This window comes from Engystomops pustulosus, chromosome 4, assembly GCF_040894005.1.
Source record: "Engystomops pustulosus chromosome 4, aEngPut4.maternal, whole genome shotgun sequence".
NCBI lineage: Eukaryota > Metazoa > Chordata > Amphibia > Anura > Leptodactylidae > Engystomops > Engystomops pustulosus.
This window is the reverse complement of record NC_092414.1, coordinates 201849003-201873171: the sequence shown is the minus strand read 5'-3', so window position 1 is coordinate 201873171 and position 24169 is coordinate 201849003. Positions and strand designations below refer to the sequence as shown.

General features: G+C 44.5%; 26 non-coding genes across 26 annotated transcripts; all 26 read right to left on the bottom strand.

Annotated features, from left to right (window-relative positions):
• Positions 1-263: 263 nt before the first annotated feature.
• Positions 264-335, bottom strand: TRNAH-GUG (transfer RNA histidin (anticodon GUG)). The gene has a single exon. It is a non-coding gene; the product is annotated as a tRNA-His (tRNA).
• Positions 336-812: 477 nt separating this feature from the next.
• On the bottom strand, positions 813-885 carry TRNAR-ACG (transfer RNA arginine (anticodon ACG)). Its single transcript has one exon. It is a non-coding gene; the product is annotated as a tRNA-Arg (tRNA).
• Positions 886-1204: 319 nt separating this feature from the next.
• On the bottom strand, positions 1205-1276 carry TRNAH-GUG (transfer RNA histidin (anticodon GUG)). The gene has a single exon. It is a non-coding gene; the product is annotated as a tRNA-His (tRNA).
• A 477-nt stretch (positions 1277-1753) lies between these two features.
• Positions 1754-1826, bottom strand: TRNAR-ACG (transfer RNA arginine (anticodon ACG)). The gene has a single exon. It is a non-coding gene; the product is annotated as a tRNA-Arg (tRNA).
• A 323-nt stretch (positions 1827-2149) lies between these two features.
• Positions 2150-2221, bottom strand: TRNAH-GUG (transfer RNA histidin (anticodon GUG)). The gene has a single exon. It is a non-coding gene; the product is annotated as a tRNA-His (tRNA).
• Positions 2222-2228: 7 nt separating this feature from the next.
• On the bottom strand, positions 2229-2301 carry TRNAR-ACG (transfer RNA arginine (anticodon ACG)). The gene has a single exon. It is a non-coding gene; the product is annotated as a tRNA-Arg (tRNA).
• Positions 2302-2619: 318 nt separating this feature from the next.
• TRNAH-GUG (transfer RNA histidin (anticodon GUG)) lies at positions 2620-2691 on the bottom strand. The gene has a single exon. It is a non-coding gene; the product is annotated as a tRNA-His (tRNA).
• A 398-nt stretch (positions 2692-3089) lies between these two features.
• TRNAH-GUG (transfer RNA histidin (anticodon GUG)) lies at positions 3090-3161 on the bottom strand. Its single transcript has one exon. It is a non-coding gene; the product is annotated as a tRNA-His (tRNA).
• A 7-nt stretch (positions 3162-3168) lies between these two features.
• On the bottom strand, positions 3169-3241 carry TRNAR-ACG (transfer RNA arginine (anticodon ACG)). Its single transcript has one exon. It is a non-coding gene; the product is annotated as a tRNA-Arg (tRNA).
• An 867-nt stretch (positions 3242-4108) lies between these two features.
• TRNAR-ACG (transfer RNA arginine (anticodon ACG)) lies at positions 4109-4181 on the bottom strand. The gene has a single exon. It is a non-coding gene; the product is annotated as a tRNA-Arg (tRNA).
• A 397-nt stretch (positions 4182-4578) lies between these two features.
• TRNAR-ACG (transfer RNA arginine (anticodon ACG)) lies at positions 4579-4651 on the bottom strand. Its single transcript has one exon. It is a non-coding gene; the product is annotated as a tRNA-Arg (tRNA).
• A 318-nt stretch (positions 4652-4969) lies between these two features.
• TRNAH-GUG (transfer RNA histidin (anticodon GUG)) lies at positions 4970-5041 on the bottom strand. Its single transcript has one exon. It is a non-coding gene; the product is annotated as a tRNA-His (tRNA).
• Positions 5042-5439: 398 nt separating this feature from the next.
• On the bottom strand, positions 5440-5511 carry TRNAH-GUG (transfer RNA histidin (anticodon GUG)). The gene has a single exon. It is a non-coding gene; the product is annotated as a tRNA-His (tRNA).
• Positions 5512-5518: 7 nt separating this feature from the next.
• TRNAR-ACG (transfer RNA arginine (anticodon ACG)) lies at positions 5519-5591 on the bottom strand. Its single transcript has one exon. It is a non-coding gene; the product is annotated as a tRNA-Arg (tRNA).
• A 318-nt stretch (positions 5592-5909) lies between these two features.
• TRNAH-GUG (transfer RNA histidin (anticodon GUG)) lies at positions 5910-5981 on the bottom strand. The gene has a single exon. It is a non-coding gene; the product is annotated as a tRNA-His (tRNA).
• A 398-nt stretch (positions 5982-6379) lies between these two features.
• Positions 6380-6451, bottom strand: TRNAH-GUG (transfer RNA histidin (anticodon GUG)). Its single transcript has one exon. It is a non-coding gene; the product is annotated as a tRNA-His (tRNA).
• Positions 6452-6458: 7 nt separating this feature from the next.
• On the bottom strand, positions 6459-6531 carry TRNAR-ACG (transfer RNA arginine (anticodon ACG)). Its single transcript has one exon. It is a non-coding gene; the product is annotated as a tRNA-Arg (tRNA).
• Positions 6532-6855: 324 nt separating this feature from the next.
• TRNAH-GUG (transfer RNA histidin (anticodon GUG)) lies at positions 6856-6927 on the bottom strand. Its single transcript has one exon. It is a non-coding gene; the product is annotated as a tRNA-His (tRNA).
• Positions 6928-6934: 7 nt separating this feature from the next.
• On the bottom strand, positions 6935-7007 carry TRNAR-ACG (transfer RNA arginine (anticodon ACG)). Its single transcript has one exon. It is a non-coding gene; the product is annotated as a tRNA-Arg (tRNA).
• Positions 7008-7800: 793 nt separating this feature from the next.
• Positions 7801-7872, bottom strand: TRNAH-GUG (transfer RNA histidin (anticodon GUG)). The gene has a single exon. It is a non-coding gene; the product is annotated as a tRNA-His (tRNA).
• A 7-nt stretch (positions 7873-7879) lies between these two features.
• Positions 7880-7952, bottom strand: TRNAR-ACG (transfer RNA arginine (anticodon ACG)). Its single transcript has one exon. It is a non-coding gene; the product is annotated as a tRNA-Arg (tRNA).
• Positions 7953-8271: 319 nt separating this feature from the next.
• TRNAH-GUG (transfer RNA histidin (anticodon GUG)) lies at positions 8272-8343 on the bottom strand. The gene has a single exon. It is a non-coding gene; the product is annotated as a tRNA-His (tRNA).
• A 477-nt stretch (positions 8344-8820) lies between these two features.
• Positions 8821-8893, bottom strand: TRNAR-ACG (transfer RNA arginine (anticodon ACG)). Its single transcript has one exon. It is a non-coding gene; the product is annotated as a tRNA-Arg (tRNA).
• A 318-nt stretch (positions 8894-9211) lies between these two features.
• On the bottom strand, positions 9212-9283 carry TRNAH-GUG (transfer RNA histidin (anticodon GUG)). Its single transcript has one exon. It is a non-coding gene; the product is annotated as a tRNA-His (tRNA).
• A 7-nt stretch (positions 9284-9290) lies between these two features.
• TRNAR-ACG (transfer RNA arginine (anticodon ACG)) lies at positions 9291-9363 on the bottom strand. The gene has a single exon. It is a non-coding gene; the product is annotated as a tRNA-Arg (tRNA).
• Positions 9364-9686: 323 nt separating this feature from the next.
• TRNAH-GUG (transfer RNA histidin (anticodon GUG)) lies at positions 9687-9758 on the bottom strand. The gene has a single exon. It is a non-coding gene; the product is annotated as a tRNA-His (tRNA).
• Positions 9759-24169: the final 14411 nt, after the last annotated feature.

Here is a 24169-nt window from a genome sequence, read left to right as displayed (position 1 = left end):
CAACATTGCAATAAGTCCAATCCGTTTCTTGCCAATCCAATCATCAGAGATAACATATTTTCATGAGATCTGGAAACGGTGTGAGTTTTCTGACAATGTGATTTTGGGAGAGTTGAAATCACAATGTTGCCAAATGTGGTCCAAGAAATTCAGAGAAGCCAACAAATAACACAGGAGAAACATGAGTTGCTTTTTTTCCTAAAACTCTGAAAATAATTTTCCACCTTGGGAAGTTGGCGTTAATATTGGAACAAAAAAAGACATGCCGTGACCCGGATTCGAACCGGGGTTGCTGCGGCCACAACACAGAGTACTAACCACTATACGATCACGGCAACGCTTCGAGCCAGGTAGGAGTTGATCCTACAATCTTCTGATCCGTAGTCAGAAGCGTTATCCATTGCGCCACTGGCCCTGATGAGAGTGCTGCAGCCCAAAATGTGACTCATTTTAAAGAACTAGCAAACTTCCAACATTGCAATAAGTCCAATCCGTTTCTTGCCAATCCAATCATCAGAGATAACATATTTTCATGAGATCTGGAAACGGTGTGAGTTTTCTGACAATGTGATTTTGGGAGAGTTGAAATCACAATGTTGCCAAATGTGGTTCAAGAAATTCAGAGAAGCCAACAAATAACACAGGAGAAACATGAGTTGCTTTTTTTCCTAAAACTCTGAAAATAATTTTCCACCTTGGGAAGTTGGCGTTAATATTGGAACAAAAAAAGACATGCCGTGACCCGGATTCGAACCGGGGTTGTTGCGGCCACAACGCAGAGTACTAACCACTATACGATCACGGCAACGCTTCGAGCCAGGTAGGAGTCGAACCTACAATCTTCTGATCCGTAGTCAGACGCGTTATCCATTGCGCCACTGGCCCTGATGAGAGTGCTGCCGCCCAAAATGTGACTCATTTTAAAGAACTAGCAAACTTCCAACATTGCAATAAGTCCAATCCGTTTCTTGCCAATCCAATCATCAGAGATAACATATTTTCATGAGATCTGGAAACGGTGTGAGTTTTCTGACAATGTGATTTTGGGAGAGTTGAAATCACAATGTTGCCAAATGTGGTCCAAGAAATTCAGAGAAGCCAACAAATAACACAGGAGAAACATGAGTTGCTTTTTTTCCTAAAACTCTGAAAAGAATTTTCCACCTTGGGAAGTTGGCGTTAATATTGGAACAAAAAAAAGACATGCCGTGACCCGGATTCGAACCGGGGTTGCTGCGGCCACAACGCAGAGTACTAACCACTATACGATCACGGCAACGCTTCGAGCCAGGTAGGAGTCGAACCTACAATCTCCTGATCCGTAGTCAGACGTGTTATCCATTGCGCCACTGGCCCTGATGAGAGTGCTGCAGCCCAAAATGTGACTCATTTTAAAGAACTAGCAAACTTCCAACATTGCAATAAGTCCAATCCGTTTCTTGCCAATCCAATCATCAGAGATAACATATTTTCATGAGATCTGGAAACGGTGTGAGTTTTCTGACAATGTGATTTTGGGAGAGTTGAAATCACAATGTTGCCAAATGTGGTCCAAGAAATTCAGAGAAGCCAACAAATAACACAGGAGAAACATGAGTTGCTTTTTTTCCTAAAACTCTGAAAAGAATTTTCCACCTTGGGAAGTTGGCGTTAATATTGGAACAAAAAAAGACATGCCGTGACCAGGATTCGAACCGGGGTCGCTGCGGCCACAACACAGAGTACTAACCACTATACGATCACGGCAACGCTTCGAGCCAGGTAGGAGTCGAACCTACAATCTTCTGATCCGTAGTCAGACGCGTTATCCATTGCGCCACTGGCCCTGATGAGAGTGCTGCAGCCCAAAATGTGACTCATTTGAAAGAACTAGCAAACTTCCAACATTGCAATAAGTCCAATCCGTTTCTTGCCAATCCAATCATCAGAGATAAGATAACATATTTTCATGAGATCTGGAAACGGTGTGAGTTTTCTGACAATGTGATTTTGGGAGAGTTGAAATCACAATGTTGCCAAATGTGGTCGAAGAAATTCAGAGAAGCCAACAAATAATACAGGAGAAAAATGAGTTGCTTTTTTTCCTAAAACTCTGAAAATAATTTTCCACCTTGGGAAGTTGGCGTTAATATTGGAACAAAAAAGGACATGCCGTGACCCGGATTCGAACCGGGGTTGCTGCGGCCACAACGCAGAGTACTAACCACTATACGATCACGGCAACGCTTCGAGCCAGGTAGGAGTCGAACCTACAATCTTCTGATCCGTAGTCAGACGCGTTATCCATTGCGCCACTGGCCCTGACGAGAGCGCTGCAGTTCAAAATGTGACTCATTTTAAAAAACTAGCAAACTTCCAACATTGCAATAAGTCCAATCCGTTTCTTGCCAATCCAATCATCAGAGATAACATATTTTCATGAGATCTGGAAACGGTGTGAGTTTTCTGACAATGTGATTTTGGGAGAGTTGAAATCACAATGTTGCCAAATGTGGTCCAAGAAATTCAGAGAAGCCAACAAATAACACAGGAGAAACATGAGTTGCTTTTTTTCCTAAAACTCTGAAAATAATTTTCCACCTTGGGAAGTTGGCGTTAATATTGGAACAAAAAAAGACATGCCGTGACCCGGATTCGAACCGGGGTTGCTGCGGCCACAACACAGAGTACTAACCACTATACGATCACGGCAACGCTTCGAGCCAGGTAGGAGTTGATCCTACAATCTTCTGATCCGTAGTCAGAAGCGTTATCCATTGCGCCACTGGCCCTGATGAGAGTGCTGCAGCCCAAAATGTGACTCATTTTAAAGAACTAGCAAACTTCCAACATTGCAATAAGTCCAATCCGTTTCTTGCCAATCCAATCATCAGAGATAACATATTTTCATGAGATCTGGAAACGGTGTGAGTTTTCTGACAATGTGATTTTGGGAGAGTTGAAATCACAATGTTGCCAAATGTGGTTCAAGAAATTCAGAGAAGCCAACAAATAACACAGGAGAAACATGAGTTGCTTTTTTTCCTAAAACTCTGAAAAGAATTTTCCACCTTGGGAAGTTGGCGTTAATATTGGAACAAAAAAAGACATGCCGTGACCCGGATTCGAACCGGGGTTGCTGCGGCCACAACGCAGAGTACTAACCACTATACGATCACGGCAACGCTTCGAGCCAGGTAGGAGTCGAACCTACAATCTTCTGATCCGTAGTCAGACGCGTTATCCATTGCGCCACTGGCCCTGATGAGAGTGCTGCAGCCCAAAATGTGACTCATTTTAAAGAACTAGCAAACTTCCAACATTGCAATAAGTCCAATCCGTTTCTTGCCAATCCAATCATCAGAGATAACATATTTTCATGAGATCTGGAAACGTAGTGAGTTTTCTGACAATGTGATTTTGGGAGAGTTGAAATCACAATGTTGCCAAATGTGGTCCAAGAAATTCAGAGAAGCCAACAAATAACACAGGAGAAACATGAGTTGCTTTTTTTCCTAAAACTCTGAAAAGAATTTTCCACCTTGGGAAGTTGGCGTTAATATTGGAACAAAAAAAGACATGCCGTGAACCGGATTCGAACCGGGGTTGCTGCGGCCACAACGCAGAGTACTAACCACTATACGATCACGGCAACGCTTCGAGCCAGGTAGGAGTCGAACCTACAATCTCCTGATCCGTAGTCAGACGTGTTATCCATTGCGCCACTGGCCCTGATGAGAGTGCTGCAGCCCAAAATGTGACTCATTTTAAAGAACTAGCAAACTTCCAACATTGCAATAAGTCCAATCCGTTTCTTGCCAATCCAATCATCAGAGATAACATATTTTCATGAGATCTGGAAACGGTGTGAGTTTTCTGACAATGTGATTTTGGGAGAGTTGAAATCACAATGTTGCCAAATGTGGTCCAAGAAATTCAGAGAAGCCAACAAATAACACAGGAGAAACATGAGTTGCTTTTTTTCCTAAAACTCTGAAAAGAATTTTCCACCTTGGGAAGTTGGCGTTAATATTGGAACAAAAAAAGACATGCCGTGACCAGGATTCGTACCGGGGTCGCTGCAGCCACAACACAGAGTACTAACCACTATACGATCACGGCAACGCTTCGAGCCAGGTAGGAGTCGAACCTACAATCTTCTGATCCGTAGTCAGACGCGTTATCCATTGCGCCACTGGCCCTGATGAGAGTGCTGCCGCCCAAAATGTGACTAATTTTAAAGAACTAGCAAACTTCCAACATTGCAATAAGTCCAATCCGTTTCTTGCCAATCCAATCATCAGAGATAACATATTTTCATGAGATCTGGAAACGGTGTGAGTTTTCTGACAATGTGATTTTGGGAGAGTTGAAATCACAATGTTGCCAAATGTGGTCCAAGAAATTCAGAGAAGCCAACAAATAACACAGGAGAAACATGAGTTGCTTTTTTTCCTAAAACTCTGAAAAGAATTTTCCACCTTGGGAAGTTGGCGTTAATATTGGAACAAAAAAAGACATGCCGTGACCCGGATTCGAACCGGGGTTGCTGTGGCCACAACGCAGAGTACTAACCACTATACGATCACGGCAACGCTTCGAGCCAGGTAGGAGTCGAACCTACAATCTTCTGATCCGTAGTCAGACGCGTTATCCATTGCGCCACTGGCCCTGATGAGAGTGCTGCAGCCCAAAATGTGACTCATTTTAAAGAACTAGCAAACTTCCAACATTGCAATAAGTCCAATCCGTTTCTTGCCAATCCAATCATCAGAGATAACATATTTTCATGAGATCTGGAAACGTAGTGAGTTTTCTGACAATGTGATTTTGGGAGAGTTGAAATCACAATGTTGCCAAATGTGGTCCAAGAAATTCAGAGAAGCCAACAAATAACACAGGAGAAACATGAGTTGCTTTTTTTCCTAAAACTCTGAAAAGAATTTTCCACCTTGGGAAGTTGGCGTTAATATTGGAACAAAAAAAGACATGCCGTGACCCGGATTCGAACCGGGGTTGCTGCGGCCACAACACAGAGTACTAACCACTATACGATCACGGCAACGCTTCGAGCCAGGTAGGAGTTGATCCTACAATCTTCTGATCCGTAGTCAGAAGCGTTATCCATTGCGCCACTGGCCCTGATGAGAGTGCTGCAGCCCAAAATGTGACTCATTTTAAAGAACTAGCAAACTTCCAACATTGCAATAAGTCCAATCCATTTCTTGCCAATCCAATCATCAGAGATAACATATTTTCATGAGATCTGGAAACGGTGTGAGTTTTCTGACAATGTGATTTTGGGAGAGTTGAAATCACAATGTTGCCAAATGTGGTCCAAGAAATTCAGAGAAGCCAACAAATAACACAGGAGAAACATGAGTTGCTTTTTTTCCTAAAACTCTGAAAAGAATTTTCCACCTTGGGAAGTTGGCGTTAATATTGGAACAAAAAAAGACATGCCGTGACCCGGATTCGAACCGGGGTTGCTGCGGCCACAACGCAGAGTACTAACCACTATACGATCACGGCAACGCTTCGAGCCAGGTAGGAGTCGAACCTACAATCTTCTGATCCGTAGTCAGACGCGTTATCCATTGCGCCACTGGCCCTGATGAGAGTGCTGCAGCCCAAAATGTGACTCATTTGAAAGAACTAGCAAACTTCCAACATTGCAATAAGTCCAATCCGTTTCTTGCCAATCCAATCATCAGAGATAACATATTTTCATGAGATCTGGAAACGTAGTGAGTTTTCTGACAATGTGATTTTGGGAGAGTTGAAATCACAATGTTGCCAAATGTGGTCCAAGAAATTCAGAGAAGCCAACAAATAACACAGGAGAAACATGAGTTGCTTTTTTTCCTAAAACTCTGAAAAGAATTTTCCACCTTGGGAAGTTGGCGTTAATATTGGAACAAAAAAAGACATGCCGTGACCCGGATTCGAACCGGGGTTGCTGCGGCCACAACACAGAGTACTAACCACTATACGATCACGGCAACGCTTCGAGCCAGGTAGGAGTTGATCCTACAATCTTCTGATCCGTAGTCAGAAGCGTTATCCATTGCGCCACTGGCCCTGATGAGAGTGCTGCAGCCCAAAATGTGACTCATTTTAAAGAACTAGCAAACTTCCAACATTGCAATAAGTCCAATCCATTTCTTGCCAATCCAATCATCAGAGATAACATATTTTCATGAGATCTGGAAACGGTGTGAGTTTTCTGACAATGTGATTTTGGGAGAGTTGAAATCACAATGTTGCCAAATGTGGTCCAAGAAATTCAGAGAAGCCAACAAATAACACAGGAGAAACATGAGTTGCTTTTTTTCCTAAAACTCTGAAAAGAATTTTCCACCTTGGGAAGTTGGCGTTAATATTGGAACAAAAAAAGACATGCCGTGACCCGGATTCGAACCGGGGTTGCTGCGGCCACAACGCAGAGTACTAACCACTATACGATCACGGCAACGCTTCGAGCCAGGTAGGAGTCGAACCTACAATCTTCTGATCCGTAGTCAGACGCGTTATCCATTGCGCCACTGGCCCTGATGAGAGTGCTGCAGCCCAAAATGTGACTCATTTGAAAGAACTAGCAAACTTCCAACATTGCAATAAGTCCAATCCGTTTCTTGCCAATCCAATCATCAGAGATAAGATAACATATTTTCATGAGATCTGGAAACGGTGTGAGTTTTCTGACAATGTGATTTTGGGAGAGTTGAAATCACAATGTTGCCAAATGTGGTCCAAGAAATTCAGAGAAGCCAACAAATAACACAGGAGAAACATGAGTTGCTTTTTTTCCTAAAACTCTGAAAAGAATTTTCCACCTTGGGAAGTTGGCGTTAATATTGGAACAAAAAAAAGACATGCCGTGACCCGGATTCGAACCGGGGTTGCTGCGGCCACAACGCAGAGTACTAACCACTATACGATCACGGCAACGCTTCGAGCCAGGTAGGAGTCGAACCTACAATCTTCTGATCCGTAGTCAGACGCGTTATCCATTGCGCCACTGGCCCTGATGAGAGTGCTGCAGCCCAAAATGTGACTCATTTTAAAGAACTAGCAAACTTCCAACATTGCAATAAGTCCAATCCGTTTCTTGCCAATCCAATCATCAGAGATAACATATTTTCATGAGATCTGGAAACGTAGTGAGTTTTCTGACAATGTGATTTTGGGAGAGTTGAAATCACAATGTTGCCAAATGTGGTCCAAGAAATTCAGAGAAGCCAACAAATAACACAGGAGAAACATGAGTTGCTTTTTTTCCTAAAACTCTGAAAAGAATTTTCCACCTTGGGAAGTTGGCGTTAATATTGGAACAAAAAAAGACATGCCGTGAACCGGATTCGAACCGGGGTTGCTGCGGCCACAACGCAGAGTACTAACCACTATACGATCACGGCAACGCTTCGAGCCAGGTAGGAGTCGAACCTACAATCTTCTGATCCGTAGTCAGACGCGTTATCCATTGCGCCACTGTCCCTGATGAGAGTGCTGCAGCCCAAAATGTGACTCATTTGAAAGAACTAGCAAACTTCCAACATTGCAATAAGTCCAATCCGTTTCTTGCCAATCCAATCATCAGAGATAAGATAACATATTTTCATGAGATCTGGAAACGGTGTGAGTTTTCTGACAATGTGATTTTGGGAGAGTTGAAATCACAATGTTGCCAAATGTGGTCGAAGAAATTCAGAGAAGCCAACAAATAATACAGGAGAAAAATGAGTTGCTTTTTTTCCTAAAACTCTGAAAATAATTTTCCACCTTGGGAAGTAGGCGTTAATATTGGAACAAAAAAGGACATGCCGTGACCCGGATTCGAACCGGGGTTGCTGCGGCCACAACGCAGAGTACTAACCACTATACGATCACGGCAACGCTTCGAGCCAGGTAGGAGTCGAACCTACAATCTTCTGATCCGTAGTCAGAAGCGTTATCCATTGCGCCACTGGCCCTGATGAGAGTGCTGCAGCCCAAAATGTGACTCATTTTAAAGAACTAGCAAACTTCCAACATTGCAATAAGTCCAATCCGTTTCTTGCCAATCCAATCATCAGAGATAACATATTTTCATGAGATCTGGAAACGGTGTGAGTTTTCTGACAATGTGATTTTGGGAGAGTTGAAATCACAATGTTGCCAAATGTGGTCCAAGAAATTCAGAGAAGCCAACAAATAACACAGGAGAAACATGAGTTGCTTTTTTTCCTAAAACTCTGAAAAGAATTTTCCACCTTGGGAAGTTGGCGTTAATATTGGAACAAAAAAAAGACATGCCGTGACCCGGATTCGAACCGGGGTTGCTGCGGCCACAACGCAGAGTACTAACCACTATACGATCACGGCAACGCTTCGAGCCAGGTAGGAGTCGAACCTACAATCTCCTGATCCGTAGTCAGACGTGTTATCCATTGCGCCACTGGCCCTGATGAGAGTGCTGCAGCCCAAAATGTGACTCATTTTAAAGAACTAGCAAACTTCCAACATTGCAATAAGTCCAATCCGTTTCTTGCCAATCCAATCATCAGAGATAACATATTTTCATGAGATCTGGAAACGGTGTGAGTTTTCTGACAATGTGATTTTGGGAGAGTTGAAATCACAATGTTGCCAAATGTGGTCCAAGAAATTCAGAGAAGCCAACAAATAACACAGGAGAAACATGAGTTGCTTTTTTTCCTAAAACTCTGAAAAGAATTTTCCACCTTGGGAAGTTGGCGTTAATATTGGAACAAAAAAAGACATGCCGTGACCAGGATTCGAACCGGGGTCGCTGCGGCCACAACACAGAGTACTAACCACTATACGATCACGGCAACGCTTCGAGCCAGGTAGGAGTCGAACCTACAATCTTCTGATCCGTAGTCAGACGCGTTATCCATTGCGCCACTGGCCCTGATGAGAGTGCTGCCGCCCAAAATGTGACTAATTTTAAAGAACTAGCAAACTTCCAACATTGCAATAAGTCCAATCCGTTTCTTGCCAATCCAATCATCAGAGATAACATATTTTCATGAGATCTGGAAACGGTGTGAGTTTTCTGACAATGTGATTTTGGGAGAGTTGAAATCACAATGTTGCCAAATGTGGTCCAAGAAATTCAGAGAAGCCAACAAATAACACAGGAGAAACATGAGTTGCTTTTTTTCCTAAAACTCTGAAAATAATTTTCCACCTTGGGAAGTTGGCGTTAATATTGGAACAAAAAAAGACATGCCGTGACCCGGATTCGAACCGGGGTTGCTGCGGCCACAACGCAGAGTACTAACCACTATACGATCACGGCAACGCTTCGAGCCAGGTAGGAGTCGAACCTACAATCTTCTGATCCGTAGTCAGACGCGTTATCCATTGCGCCACTGGCCCTGATGAGAGTGCTGCAGCCCAAAATGTGATTCATTTTAAAGAACTAGCAAACTTCCAACATTGCAATAAGTCCAATCCGTTTCTTGCCAATCCAATCATCAGAGATAAGATAACATATTTTCATGAGATCTGGAAACGGTGTGAGTTTTCTGACAATGTGATTTTGGGAGAGTTGAAATCACAATGTTGCCAAATGTGGTCGAAGAAATTCAGAGAAGCCAACAAATAATACAGGAGAAAAATGAGTTGCTTTTTTTCCTAAAACTCTGAAAATAATTTTCCACCTTGGGAAGTTGGCGTTAATATTGGAACAAAAAAAGACATGCCGTGACCCGGATTCGAACCGGGGTTGCTGCGGCCACAACGCAGAGTACTAACCACTATACGATCACGGCAACGCTTCGAGCCAGGAAGGACCAACAATGGACGTGACCTAGATTCGAACCGGGGTTGCCTTAGCCACAACGCTAATCACTATACAATCCCAGTAACGTTATGACCAACTTGTGAGTGAAATCTATAGTCTTCTTATCTGTAGTCCAAAAGTGGACCGGCAGTGACCAAAGCTTGCTGCCGACACAAACCAGAGTACTAACCACTATGCAAGTCCAAGCCAAGTCGTGCATACAATTTTCTGGTGTGTAATCAGATACGTTATCTATTGCACCACCTGTCCAGATGAAAGATCTGCAGATATACTAGTGCCTAATTTATTTAAAAACTGTAAAACCTGCAACATTGCAGAAATTAAAATAATGAGGTCCTTTTTTAGGACAAAGAGGGAAACATTTCAAACAACCAAATCACAAACCACTCCTTACAATCCCTTCCAATACAATGCACCTCAATCACACCAGACACACAAACCCCTGTCCACAGTTTTTCAGTTCAATGCGCCACCTATGAGCAACAGACGTTTGTCATTCGGCCAACATTTTTAGAACATTCACAAATTTACACCCCAACATTGTTTCCATCTTAGTCCCATCAGATACAGCTTGGCTAGCAAGCCAGAAAGGAGTTTGCTCTAGCTGGAGACTGTCTTGGACTGTGTGAACTTTCTGTTACTATAGGCGATGATACTAATGTATGTTTAGTTAGCACCCAGATGAGCAGGTGTTTATTTTATGTGTTGTTTCTGTGCTGCAAACTACTGTTGGAGTGAATAAAAATCAACAATTGGACTGCGAACAATGTAGTCTGTCATTGCGATCCAGCAACACCAGATCCTGACAATTTGTGGAAGATGCAGGCATTCAACAGGAACTAGGATCAGCAACACGGCAACTGCTTGCTGAAAGATTGTGAATGTCGTGGGTGAAGGCTGCTGACGCCATACAAGACCAGACCCTCACTATGGAGGAGCAACTGAAGCATCTGGTGCAGTCCAATATGCAGCAACAAGAGACTGGTGTCACTAGTCCACAGAGACCTGTGGAGCTCAGAGATGTAAAGCGGACTGTGCAACAAGCTCTGCAAAAAATTACCTCATATTATGATGTGGAGGCCTACCTCAATGTGTTTGGAAGGGTGATGGAACAAGAAAAATTGGCAGATTGGCAGAGTCGACAGATGTCATTGCACCTTATCTGAAAGGAGATGTGCATATCCCGTAATTATTTATAAAGATCAAAAATTTTACCTGCTTACAATCTGCACAGTGTTTGAATCCTCGTCAAGCTAGATGCTCACTGTTCTTTACCAGGTTTGATTTTGAACTCCATTTTTGTCCCACTGAGAAAAACATTAAAGCAGATGCCCTTTCCAGAACTTTTGAGACTACTGACAAGCTAGCGAGTTCTCAGCATATCATCGATCCTTCTAAAATTATCTCAGTAGTCACACGTGCCTCACCGTGTGCCCCTGCACACCCATGTTTGCTCCGGATTCCAGTCCCGCGGACGTGTGCAAGCGTCCCCGTCTCCTATGGCACGCACGCGCTGGCTTCAGAAGATTTAAAGGGCCAGCGTGCCATTAATTGGCGCTGTCCTTACCCAGAATCCTATTTAATCCAGCCTCTCCCCGAAGACCCTGACGGATCTTCATGCTCTATGCCATTGAGAAAGCTTGTGTCCCTTGCCTTGTGCTTGTTGATCAATTTCCCGTTGTGACCCCGATTCCGTGTTTGACTTTGATCCTGTTCCGTCTGACCTGACCTGTTGCACGGCATATGATCCCGTGCTGCCCATCCTGACCTCCTCCCTGTTACAGACTTCTGCCTGACATCTGTGTACCTCGCTTCTGCCTCTTCATGTATCGGGCTGCCAGCTGCGCAGCGTTTATCCTACGCCAGGCAGGCGACTTTTCACGTATGAAAAGTCGCCGGCAGCAGCGATTGCGCAGGCGCGGGGACAGTAACGCCCCGCGCCGGCCCACTCCTGTCCGGCCGCCGTGCACCCCGCTCGGCCGGCCGCGCCCCCCTTTCACGCCCCACTGGCGTGAAGGTGGCGAATTGGGGAAAATAATCGCAAAAGCTAGCAATAAGCTAGCATTTGCGATTATTTCAGGGCCTCTGCGCCACTGGCGGTGCGCAGAGGTCCTGATAAATATCCCCCTTTGTCTCTACTTGATGATTACTGGGTGAAGCTTCTTCCCTGGGCAGAATTCTTGTATAATAATCATACAAGTGAATCTACTGCTGCATCTACATTCTTCACTGTACAGTATTTAGCCCACATCCTTGTGTGCCTCTTCCTGTTCCCCTAATTCCGAGGTTCCTGCAGCTAACAAAGCTGATGGTTTGTTCTTGCAGATCTGCCACCAAACTAAATCTGGTGATAGCTTGCATGAATAAAAATGCAGACAGAAAGTGAATGATTATTTTCCAAAAATCTAAAGGTGCCTTCCTACAAGTTTTCTCCTAGATTTCTTGGACCATTTGAGGTTCTACATCAAATTAACCCTATGACTTACAAGCTCTGTCTGCCTCCAACCAGGACATAGGATATAACGCTCATGCCATGTTCTTTCCTCAAACTGCTGGTTCTTAATAGCTACTGTAAAATTACATTTCTGTGCCTTCTCCTAGTGGTGTCAATGATGTTTACGAGGTCAAGGAAACTCTAGACTACAACAGAATAGAAAGAATCAACCTTTTATCTTGTAGACCAGAAGGTATCCAGCCCTAAAGAAAGGTCTTGGAAACCTGAGGTGAACGTTGATGCTCCAGCCCTTATCAAGAATTTCTCTATTGTTCTGGTCCCAAGAGGGGCCATATGGGAGTGGGGAGGGTTATGTAACGCTGGTGCCCCTTGGTATATGACCCTTGAGTAGTCTGAATTCAGGGAGGAGATTCTACAGATGCACCTAAGATGTAACTCAATCTTGTTAAGATGGATGTAAGGTCCAGCATTAAGTAGGACCTATTAAAAGCAATCAGTGCCCCTGCCAGCTTCTATTATGAACCCTTATTTACAAAATGCTTCTTCTGTCACTGGAGGCCAGAGCTTAGGGTCAGTGTTTTTCTTTGTTAAAACCCCTATAGGCAACATGATGGAGGAGAAATGTGGTATGAGCTGTCAGTAGTAGTTAGCAAAGCCTAGGAATCTCTGTATAGCTCATAGTCCTACTGGGCGAGGAGCAGTGGAGAACTGCAGACAACTTGATGGGATCTGTAGACCCTTATTAGAAATTATATACTTGAGTTCCACTTCTGGTGGAAATGGCACTTCTTGAGTTTTGCATATAGGTGATTGGCCCATAGGTGCCTGAGAACTTGTCGTAAATGGGCACAATAGGATTCCAGGTCAGTAGAGAACACCAGGATATCGTCCAAGCAGACCACGACACAAGTATATAACAAGTCTCTTAAAATGTCGTTGACAAATTCTTGAAAGACAGCAGGCACATTGCAAAGTCCAAAGATTCTCAAAGTGTCCATCTCAAGTGCTGAAGGCACTCTTCCATTGATCCCGTTGACGGATGCGGATGAGATTATATGCCCCCTGAAGGTCCAACTTAGTGACGACCTTAGCTCCACGGAGTCGATCAGAGTTCCGTGATCAAGGGAAGTGGGTAGCGGTTCTTCACAGTAACTTTATTAAGCCCACGATAGTCTACGCAGGAGTGAAGAGAACCATCTTTCTTGGCCACAAAAAGAATCCAGCACCGGCAGGTGACGAAGACTTGCGGATGAATCCTTTCTGCAGGTCTATATCTTCTTGATATAGGCTGACATAGCCGTGGTTACTGTACGGACAATGGGTATACCCGACCTTGTGGCGGGGACCTGCCCGGCAGCAGCTCTACAGGACAGTCATAAGGACGGCGTGGTGGCAGGATCTCTGCTTGTTTCTCCGAGAAGATATATAAGCAGCGGGAACAGCCTCCAGAGGCTTGGAGGAAACGGAAGCAGTCATGGTGAGAGCATGACTGGGTCTTTGCTCTCCCATAGGGGAGTAGCCCATGCCAGGGCCTTTCCGGAGAGGAGGCTGATGATGAAAGCCACTTTAGACCATTCTGTGACTAACTGCGTAGGCAAGAGTTCAATATGCAACGAGTGATAAAGCCCCTGCACAACTTAGGATCCCCATCATATTTATATGGCATGGAGAGTCTCAGTTTGGGTTCTGAGGAAGGCAGACAAACCGGAGTAGCAGAAGGAACCGCAGGAACTTGACGCTGGTGCTGAGTAGCCATTACTTGCTGCAACATGGAGGCGACTTGTCAGAGTTGCTGACCTTGCACGGCAATCTGCTGGGACTGCTGGGCCACAATGGTGGCAAGATCAGCCAGGCGATATAGAGCCATGCCCGATCTTACTGTCAGGAACCAGGGGTAGTGGACCCACTGGACCACCGTGGACGATGACATAAGCCGACACCTGGGACCAGAGTCTAAGTGGTACCCGGTTTTCACCAGAGCCCGCCGCAAAGCAGGTTGGACTTCTTGCGGCGTGATACCACCAGGTCATTCCACAGGCGCGGCTTTGTCCACGGGGGTGGCCAAGGCGTAGTACAGAATCGTAAGGCAAACTCGTGGTCGGGGACAGGCAGGAGGTGGAGACAGGCAGCTCAGGATCAGGGTCTGGGACGTAGCGGTAGGTCAGGACCGGCAACGTGGGTTTGGAGTCAGGAACAGAATAGAGGTTAAAACAGGAAATCAGAATAATCGCAAAGAGCTTGGAATACAGTTTTCTCTTAGGCACATAGGAGCACAAAGATCTGGCAGGGGACACAGGAAGGGGCTGGGAATTTATCAGGAAAGAGGGCCAGACAGCGCCAATTATCTGTGCACTGGCCCTTTTAATCTTTGCGAGCCGGATCGCGGGAGCCGGGGAGACCACCACTGGAGCCAGGAGAGGTGAGTTCTCATACAGGCAGGCTCCGGGGTCACAGGAGGGCACACGGGTGTGCCTGTGACCCGGGATATGGGCCTATGAACCTCCTTTGCAGGTTCTCTTTAATGTAGTTCGACATTGCTGCGGTTTTGGGCACAGAGGATGGGTACACCCGACGCTGAGGAGGGGACCTACCTGGCAAAAGGTGTGGTGGCTTGTCTCGGCTTGCTTCTTCGAAAAGATGTCTGCAAAGTCTTGATAGAAAGCTGGGAGGCACTCCAGAGGCTTGAAGACCATAGAAGAGTCCATGACAGGTACTGGATGAGGTACCACCATGCAGTGAGGCTGGCAATTAGATCCCCAACGTAGAATCTCCCCAGTCTTCCAGTTAAGCACAGGTGCGTGGAGTTGCAACCATGAAAGACCCAACAGGAGGGAAGACGTCGACCCAACAGGAGGGAAGACGTTGACCCAGCTAGAAAGACAGTCTCTCTTTATGTAGTGTTCCGACTTGCAGGAACAGAGGCTCAGTGTGGTACTGGACCGGATTTGGCCACAGTTCGAGATGACCAAAGGCTTTTCGAGGCGGACCACAGGAAAGTGATGCTGGGAGAGCAGAGCAGCATCCACAATGTTTCCTGCAGAACCGGAGGCCAAGAAGGCAGAAACCTGAAACTAGCTACCTGTGCCAGAGGTTCTCCTGACATCGCCTGGAACGTTCCTAGGAAGAAAGCTGAGCTCTGTTTACCTGCATCGGTTGCTCCGGCAGGTGACCGAAGTGGTCTTTGGAAGGCAGGAGCTAAGTGAGGCAAACGTCGAGCCCAGACTTCGAGACGTTGCTCCTCAGAGCGATCCATAAATCGGATATCAATCCGGGTGGCCATAGAGATGAGATCACTCAAAGTAGATGGCAGGTCACGTGCAGACAGAGCATCTTTAACTTGTCATGAAAATCCCTTTTTAAAGGTCGCAGTCAAGGCTGCATCGTTCTAGGACAGCTCAGAGGCCAGAGTACGGAACCGAACCACATAGTCACCAACAGATGAGTCCCCTTGACGCATGTTCAGCAGTGCAGTTTCAAATGAAGCCGCCCATGCAGGTTTCTCAAAGACAGACCGGAACTCAGCAAAGAAGGAGGAGATGCCAGCTGTAACCGGGTCTTTTCTGTCCCGGAGAGGAGGTTGATGATGAATGCCACCTTAGACCGTTCCGTGAAGGAATTGAGTTGGCATAAGCTCAATGTGTAGAGAGCACTGGGAGATAAAGCCCCTGCACAACTTGGGGTCCCCGATCATACTTTGAAGGCATGGAAAGTCTCAGCCTAGGTTCAGCGGCAGGCAGGCAAACTGGAGTAGCAGGAGAAGTCGCAGGAATCTGGCACTGTTGCTGAGTAGCCATCTGCTGCTGCCCCATGGTGGTGACTTCTCCGAGCTGTTCACCTTGTGTGGCAATCTGCTGGGACTGCTGGACCACAAAAGGTGGTAAGATCAGCCAGTTTAGGTGGTGGAACCTTGGTGGGGTCCATGGCCGTCTGTCAGGCTCCAGGGGTAGTTGACCCATTAGACCACCACGGACGATGACGTAAGCCGACACCTGGGAACGGAATCTAAATGGCACCCACTTTTTAACAGACTGCCGCAACGCGGGTTGGACTTATTGCAGCGTGGTACCAAAAGGTCATTCCACAGGTCAGATTTTGTCCGTGGTGGCAGCCAAGTCGCGGTACACAGAGCAGGATCGTAGACGGGGACAGGCAGGAGGTCAGGACGGGTAGCACGGAATCGGAGTCGGATACGAAGCAACAGGTCAGGGTAGCCGGAACAGGATCAAAGTCAGATACGGAACAGGGGACACAAAATCCCACTAAGAACGCAAGGCATCAGGGAACAAGCTTTTACAATGGCACTAGGCATGGAGATCCTGCAGGGTGTGTGTGCTGGGAGAGGCTGGAATATAAAAGATTTTGTGAAGTGTCCAGCGCCAATTAACGGTGCGCTGGCCCTTTAAATCTTCTGAAGCCAGCAAGCGTGCCCTAGGAGACGGGGACACGCACACAACTGCCGGACCAGAGGCAGGAACGAGGATGGGTGAGTATGGACTGCGGGGAGCTGGGGCACAGGCACAGGTGAGCCCGCGATCAGAGATATGGGTCGCTGCAGCACCTGTAACATGGCCTCTCATCTCCGCCTCATACAATGGCCGCTCTCATCTCTTGGGTTTCAAATACTCACAAAACAAGGAAAAGCCACAGCATCCAATTGAGTTTAAAGAAGGCGGTACGCCTTTATTCACATGGGCATGAAAAAAAAGCAGCAACATTTTGATTCACCATTAATCTTTGTCAAGCATTCATGGTGAATCGAAATGTTGTGGCTTTTTTCAACTTAGCCTTTTTTAAACTTCATCGGAGGCTGTTGCTGTGGCATTATATTAGCTATCTTGAAGGACGTTTGAGACCACATAAATCCATGCTGTTCCAGTGGAACTATAGCCCATTATTACAGCAATTAATAACAGACTTCACCAAGTGGTCCAAGCCTTCTTTGTCCTGGCTAGGCAGGCTGCATACCATTAAAATGGTATCACTCCCTCATTTCCTATATCTTTTTAGGTCCTTACCTATACACAATCCCATGAACACGTTTAAATTTATCCACTTCCACATTTCCAAATTCTTATGGAAAAACAAATGCCTTCGCGTAGCGTTGGCCACCATGTTAGAACACAATAGTGTTTCTGGATTATCACTCCCCAACTTCGCATTATACTATAAGACGGCACAGATAGCTCAATTTGCTATGATCTCTACTTCTAAGAATGCGCCTTGATAAGAGCCGGTTTTAGAAAAAGTGGGGCCCCGGGCAAAACGAAAAGTGGGGCCCCAATATAAAGCTATTATATGAACATGCACATTCTGTAAGAGGCTCCTTTAGCCCTGTAAAATAATAACACTTTTTATTTTACAAACAGTAATATGGCAAGTATCTGTAATATGGGACTAGAATTGTATAGCAGATAGACAGATGATGGTTAGATTGATGATAGAAAATAAATATGAAAGATGACATATTTATAGATGCTTAAATATAAAGTAGATAGGTATGAGAGATACAAAGACACAGTAGAAAAAAAATTAAAAAACGAGCACACCATGAGTCAAAGTAAAAATACCTTTGTGGATTTATTCCATGTGAAAGAGCAACGTTTTGGCTCCCAACAGTGAGCTCAAGCTGAATGTCAATGATTTTGTACAGATATAAACACAAAATGGAGGAGGTCACGTGATCGACACTGACCAATATAAACAAAGTTCAAAGTGCAAACAGATACAATAAATATAAGCTATTACCCAAAAGATATATTAAGTCCATATACACCAATACATAATTATATATAAAGTGCATGTGCATATACAAATTCATAATATTTAAAGTACATTGTGATAATCTAATGATGCATGTGAACGGTGGCAAGATTAGTGTATAAAAATACATATATTTCAAAAAATTACATAGCTGGCTGTCAGGATTCGGGATCAGTGGATCCTCTGGACCACCACGGGAGGTGGTACTAGCCGACACCTGGGACTTCACCAGAGCCCGCTGCAAAGAGGGATGGTCTTGCTGTGGCGGGGTACCACCGGGTCGTTCCACAGGTGCGACTAGCCCGCGGTGACAACCGAAGTCAAGGTACCTTAGCAGAAGACAGTCTCGTGGTCAGGTTCAGGCACAGGGTCAGGGCAGGCGGCAGAGATGCAAGGTCAAGTCCAATCCGGGATCAGCAACGGGAGGTCCAGGCAGATGGGAACGGGAACACAAGGACGGACTGGAACATACAGGGACACAGAAACACGAGAGGAGCACGGGAACAGGAACATAGAAACACGGGAGTAGGAATAACTCAGGGGAGCTTTCTCTATGGCGTAGGCACAAATGTATATGCGGCCACAAATTTGCGGCCCCTTAGACGCCCCTACAGACGGCAATGGTGGCAGCACAGCATGCTCTAACTTTCTCTCTGTGTGCGGCCGTGCGCCGCTGTTTTCTATGGAGGGGCCACCTTCTCTCCAGCTCCCGGGCATATCGCTGCGTGAATATACCCTTTTAGTAATTTTACTGCCAAATATATCCTCACTATTTTTTTTGTAACCAAGAGCCCCAGTTATAGGGGAAATGACCCCTTGTGGGGGCAGATGTTCAATCAGAGCTGGATTGGGTCTGATCACACCGAGCCTATCTGAGTAACCCCTACAGGCCCGGCTTTCCACCTCTCTGCATCGCACTGCTTCAAGCGCGGTGCTGTGAGGATTGGAGAAGGAAGTATTAATATACCGCTTCTCCCAAGTGTCTACGGCTGCCTCTGAACGGTCCTGCTTCCGTGATTAGTACAGGAGCTGAAGAAAACTGTAGCAAAGTAAAAAGACATTACTGCAGACTCTGGACCAGTGCCCACTGATTACGACTTTTATCAGTGGGCAGTCCAGGAGTTAAGAGGAGCCAGTTAAGCCATCACTTTAGGCTGTTTACCATCAAATTTGGCAGTTCTCTTCTGCCGACCCATCTCCCTAATCATAGTCCGTGTGTATGTAAGCTATTTTTATTTACATTCATACTTCTTGCTTTTCATTTATACATTATTTATGAAGTGTCTGATAGGCAACATGTCTCTATCTCTATATACAGCAAACACCAGATATATCCCATGCTCCAGGCTTCTCTGCACTTTGTATTCAAGATGATGGCTGCTTCAAGCAGCAGAATATTTATTAAATTATTTTATTCAGTTCCCTTAAAGAAGGGATGGGCCATTATATCAGCTCTTGTAACACCCCCTCATCCTCAGACTGCAAGATCTTAGGTCACCCCCTCATCCTCATAGACTGTAAGCTCTTTTCATCAGAGCCCTACTTCCTATTGTTCCATATGACTGTTTGAAACATATTTTTTTATTTTTATATGTCCCCTATGATTTGTAGAGCACTAAGAATTATGCATATGCCATACAGTTAAAGATTATTATAGTACATTAAATAACCTGTGGTTTTTATGTATATTTCTCTTGTAACATAAGGCAAATGATGTATAACCATATCATTCAGATATGATTTGATGCCAGGTGTACACACTACATAGTTTAGACACGCGATGTAGATACTATATACAATATTTTAAATAAATATATAGGTTGTCTGGTATACAGCACCCAATATATCCCATGCTCCAGGATTCTCTGCACTTTGTATATAAGATGATGGCTGTTTCAAGCAGCAGAATATTTATTAAATTATTTTATCCAGTTCCCTTGAAGAATGGCTGGACCATTATATCAGCTCTTGTATCATCCCCTCATCCTCATAGACTGTCAGCTCTTGTGTCACCCCCTCATAGACTGGAAGCTCTTGTGTCACCCTCTTCATCCTCATAGACTGGAAGCTCTTGTGTCACCCCCTCATCCTCATAGACTGGAAGCTCTTGTGTCACCCCCTCATAGACTGTAAGCTCTTGTGTCACCCTCTTCATCCTCATAGACTGGAAGCTCTTGTGTCACCCTCTTCATCCTCATAGACTGGAAGCTCTTGTGTCACCCCCTCATAGACTGGAAGCTCTTGTGTCACCCTCTTCATCCTCATAGACTGGAAGCTCTTGTGTCACCCCGTCATCCTCATAGACTGGAAGCTCTTGTGTCACCCTCTTCATCCTCATAGACTGGAAGCTCTTGTGTCACCCCGTCATCCTCATAGACTGTAAGCTCTTGTGTCACCCTCTTCATCCTTATAGACTGGAAGCTCTTGTGTCACCCCCTCATCCTCATAGACTGGAAGCTCTTGTGTCACTCCCTCATCATCATAGACTGCAAGCTCTTGTGTCACCCCGTCATCCTCATTGAATGTCAGCTCTTGTGTCACCCCCTCATCCTCATAGACTGTAAGCTCTGCTGTCACCCCCTCATCCTCATAGACTGTAAGCTTGTGTCCCCCTCATCCTCATAGACTGTAAGATCGTGTGTCCCCCCCTCATCCTCAGACTAAGGTCTTGTGTCACCCCCTCATCCTCATAGACTGTAAGCTCTTGTGTCACCCTCTTCATCCTCATAGACTGGAAGCTCTTGTGTCACCCTCTTCATCCTTATAGACTGTAAGCTCTTGTGTCACCCCCTCATCCTCATAGACTGGAAGCTCTTGTGTCACTCCCTCATCCTCATAGACTGCAAGCTCTTGTGTCACCCCATCATCCTCATTGAATGTCAGCTCTTGTGTCACCCCCTCATCCTCATAGACTGTAAGCTCTTGTGTTACACCTCATCCTCATAGACTGTAAGCTCGTGTCCCCCTCATTCTCATAGACTGTAAGATCGTGTGTCCCCCCCCCCCCCTCATCCTCAGACTAAGGTCTTGTGTCACCTCCTCATCCTCATAGACTGTAAGCTCTGGTGTCCCCCCCTCATCCTCATAGACTGTAAGCTCTGGTGTCCCCCCCTCATCCTCATAGACTGTAAGCTCTGGTGTCCCCCCTCATCCTCATCTACTGTAAGCTTGTGTGTCACCCCCTCATCCTCATAGACTGTAAGCTCTTGTGTCACCTCCTCATCCTCATAGACTATAAGCTCTTGTGAGGAGGGCCCTAGTTCCTATTGTTCCATATGACTGTTTGTAACATTATTTTATTTTTAGATGTCCCCTATGATTTGTATAGCACTAGGAAATATGAATATGCTATACAGTTAAAGATTATTATTATAGTACAAGCAGTCCCCTACTTAAGGACACCAGACTTACAGACAACCCATAGTTACAGACGGACCCCAATGCCCCCTGTGACCTCTGGAGAAGTTCTCTGGATGTTACTAGTCCCAGGCTTAGATGATGCACGTGGAATGGAGAATCTCGTTTGTCACGGCGCTGCTTTGCCAGAAGTCACTCGTAAACTCACAGTGAGTACTTTAAAAACGTATTTTATTAGAACACTACGCGTTTCGGTCCCGATCTGGGACCTTCCTCAGGTGTAAAATACATCTATTTTTGGATGTGTTTGCATCCAGATATATATACAATAAATGATGGCTGATGTCAGAGTGACGTTTAGCGGAAATGACATCACGAGCCAACACGCACAATTTCTAAGATAAGCATAAATGTATAAATATATAAAAAGACATAGAAATGCACATTAAAATACATGAAGTCTATAAAATTATGTTAATTGATGAAATGTTTTTATTTGTTTTTATTTTTGGAGTAGTGGTCATGTGGTATTGGAGTGACATGCGTTCGTGTGCTCGGCGATTTGTTTGCGGTAACTAGGCAACTGCCGGAGGTTGTTGGTCTTACGTAATTCCATGTCTACCTAGCTGTATCGGGCTCTTGTAGGCTCTTGATAACAGTGGGGGATTATCACATTGCTCTATTATGAGGTATGTATGAAAAGTCTTCTCGCTATTAAACGAATTCTATTACTTCGTTTAAACCATCAGGCTGAAGGCTCTTAAGTTTATAAATCCAGAAGGATTCACGTTTATTTAGTTGTTCCTGTCTATTTGTTATGCTTTCTGGAATCTGTTCGATGCCCATGATTTTGATGTCATGGAAACATTTTTTGTGTGATATGGTCAAATGTCTTGAGAGACTTTGTTGGAGAAACCCTGTTTTTGTTTTGAAACGATGTCCATTTACTCTCATGCGGAGAGACTGCGAGGTGCGCCCAACGTATTGCATGCCACAAGTGCAATTGATCAAGTACACCACAAATGTAGAATCACACGTTATGTGGTGTTTGCAGTTAAATATTTCCCCTGTGCTGGTGGATTTAAAGACACATTTTTTGTGTTCTTTTATATTGCAACAGAGGCATTTCTTTTTGAAGCATTTAAATGAGCCCGGTGTTTTGCCTGAGTTATTTGCTGCACTTTCTTTTCTGATTGTTTGAATTTTACTCGGTGCTAGAATATTTTTTATTGATCTTGCTTTGCGAAATGTAACTTTAGGTATCGAGGGTAATTCTTTTTTTAATACTGGGTCTTGTAAAAGTATATGCCAGTGTTTCTGTAGAATACCTCTGATGGCTGTGTGTCCTTTATCAAAGGTGGTGATAAAGTTATAAATGAATGTGTTTGGTTCTTCGTTTGGTTTTTGTTTAGTTTTGGATCTATTCTTTTTCTCCAAATTTTGCTGATATGCTTTTCTGATTAATTTTTTGGGGAAGTGTTTTTCAGTGAATTTTTTCTTTATGATTTCTGCTTGTGATTTGTAGTCCTTGTCGAGAGTGCAGTTCTTCCGCACTCTAGAGAACTGACTAAAAGGTACGTTATTGAGCCATTTTTTGTAATGGGCACTATTGTAGTCTAGATACCCATTACTGGCGACTTTCTTAAAATGGTTTTTTGTCACAATTTTTTCCGACTGATAGGTTATCTCTAGGTCTAAAAAGACCATTTTACTTTGATCTATATTGGCCATAAAATTTATGCCCCAGTTGTTGTTGTTCAGGCTATCAACAAAAGTTTGTGCTTCTTCTGTAGTGCCTTTTACAATTATAAAAATATCGTCGATGAACCGGCGATAGTAGACGATATGTGTTTCCCAGGCTGCAATGATCAGCTGTAAGGTGCCTGTAATGAAGCTTTGCTGACAATTCTTGGTCCCATTACAACAAAAATTTTTAAACTCCAATTGTCACTGGGCCAAAAAAAAAAATTTGTCTAGAACTTCAATTATAAATATAGTTTTGACTTGCATACAAATTCAACTTAAGAACAAACCTCCAGACCCCATCTTGTATGTAGCCCGGGGACTGCCTGTACATTAAATACCCTATGGTTTTTATGTATATTTCTCTTGTAACATAAGGCAAATGATGTATAACCATATCATTCAGATATGATTTGCTGCCAGGTGTACACACTACATAGTTTAGACAATGCGTGGATACTATATACAATATTAAATAAATATATAGGTTGTCAGAATACTAACAGCTTTTTTTCATTTTCCGATTCTTTTAGTTTGGTTTTCAGCTTAGGCTGTGCACAGTCAGAGGGTATAATTTATTAGAGTAAGTATTTGTGGAGTGCCACCTAAATCATAAAGTCTTGGTACAATCTGAATGAATGGGCCAAGTACCAAGGCGAGGTATTGGCCTAGCTTAAATACTGCACCTGCTACTTGAACCAGGTTGGGCCCTTCTTATGGTCTCCACAATGACCAACAGCTTTTCCTGTGAATATCATATAAGTTCTTTCTGCAAGCAAATTTGTTTACAGTATTTTTTGGACTATAAGGCGCACCGGATTATAAGGCGCACCATCAATAAATGCCTGCTAAAACATCTAGGTTCATATATAAGGCGAACCGGACTATAAGGCGCACCTGATAATAAGGATGAATGACCAGCAGGTGGCAGACCTCTGCACAGTTCAAGGCAGCTGTTGTCTGTAAGTAAGGTTCATATATAAAGATGCACTGGACTATAAGGCACACCTTTGATTTCTGAGAAAATCTAAGGATTTTTTGTGCGCCTTATAGTCCGAAAAATA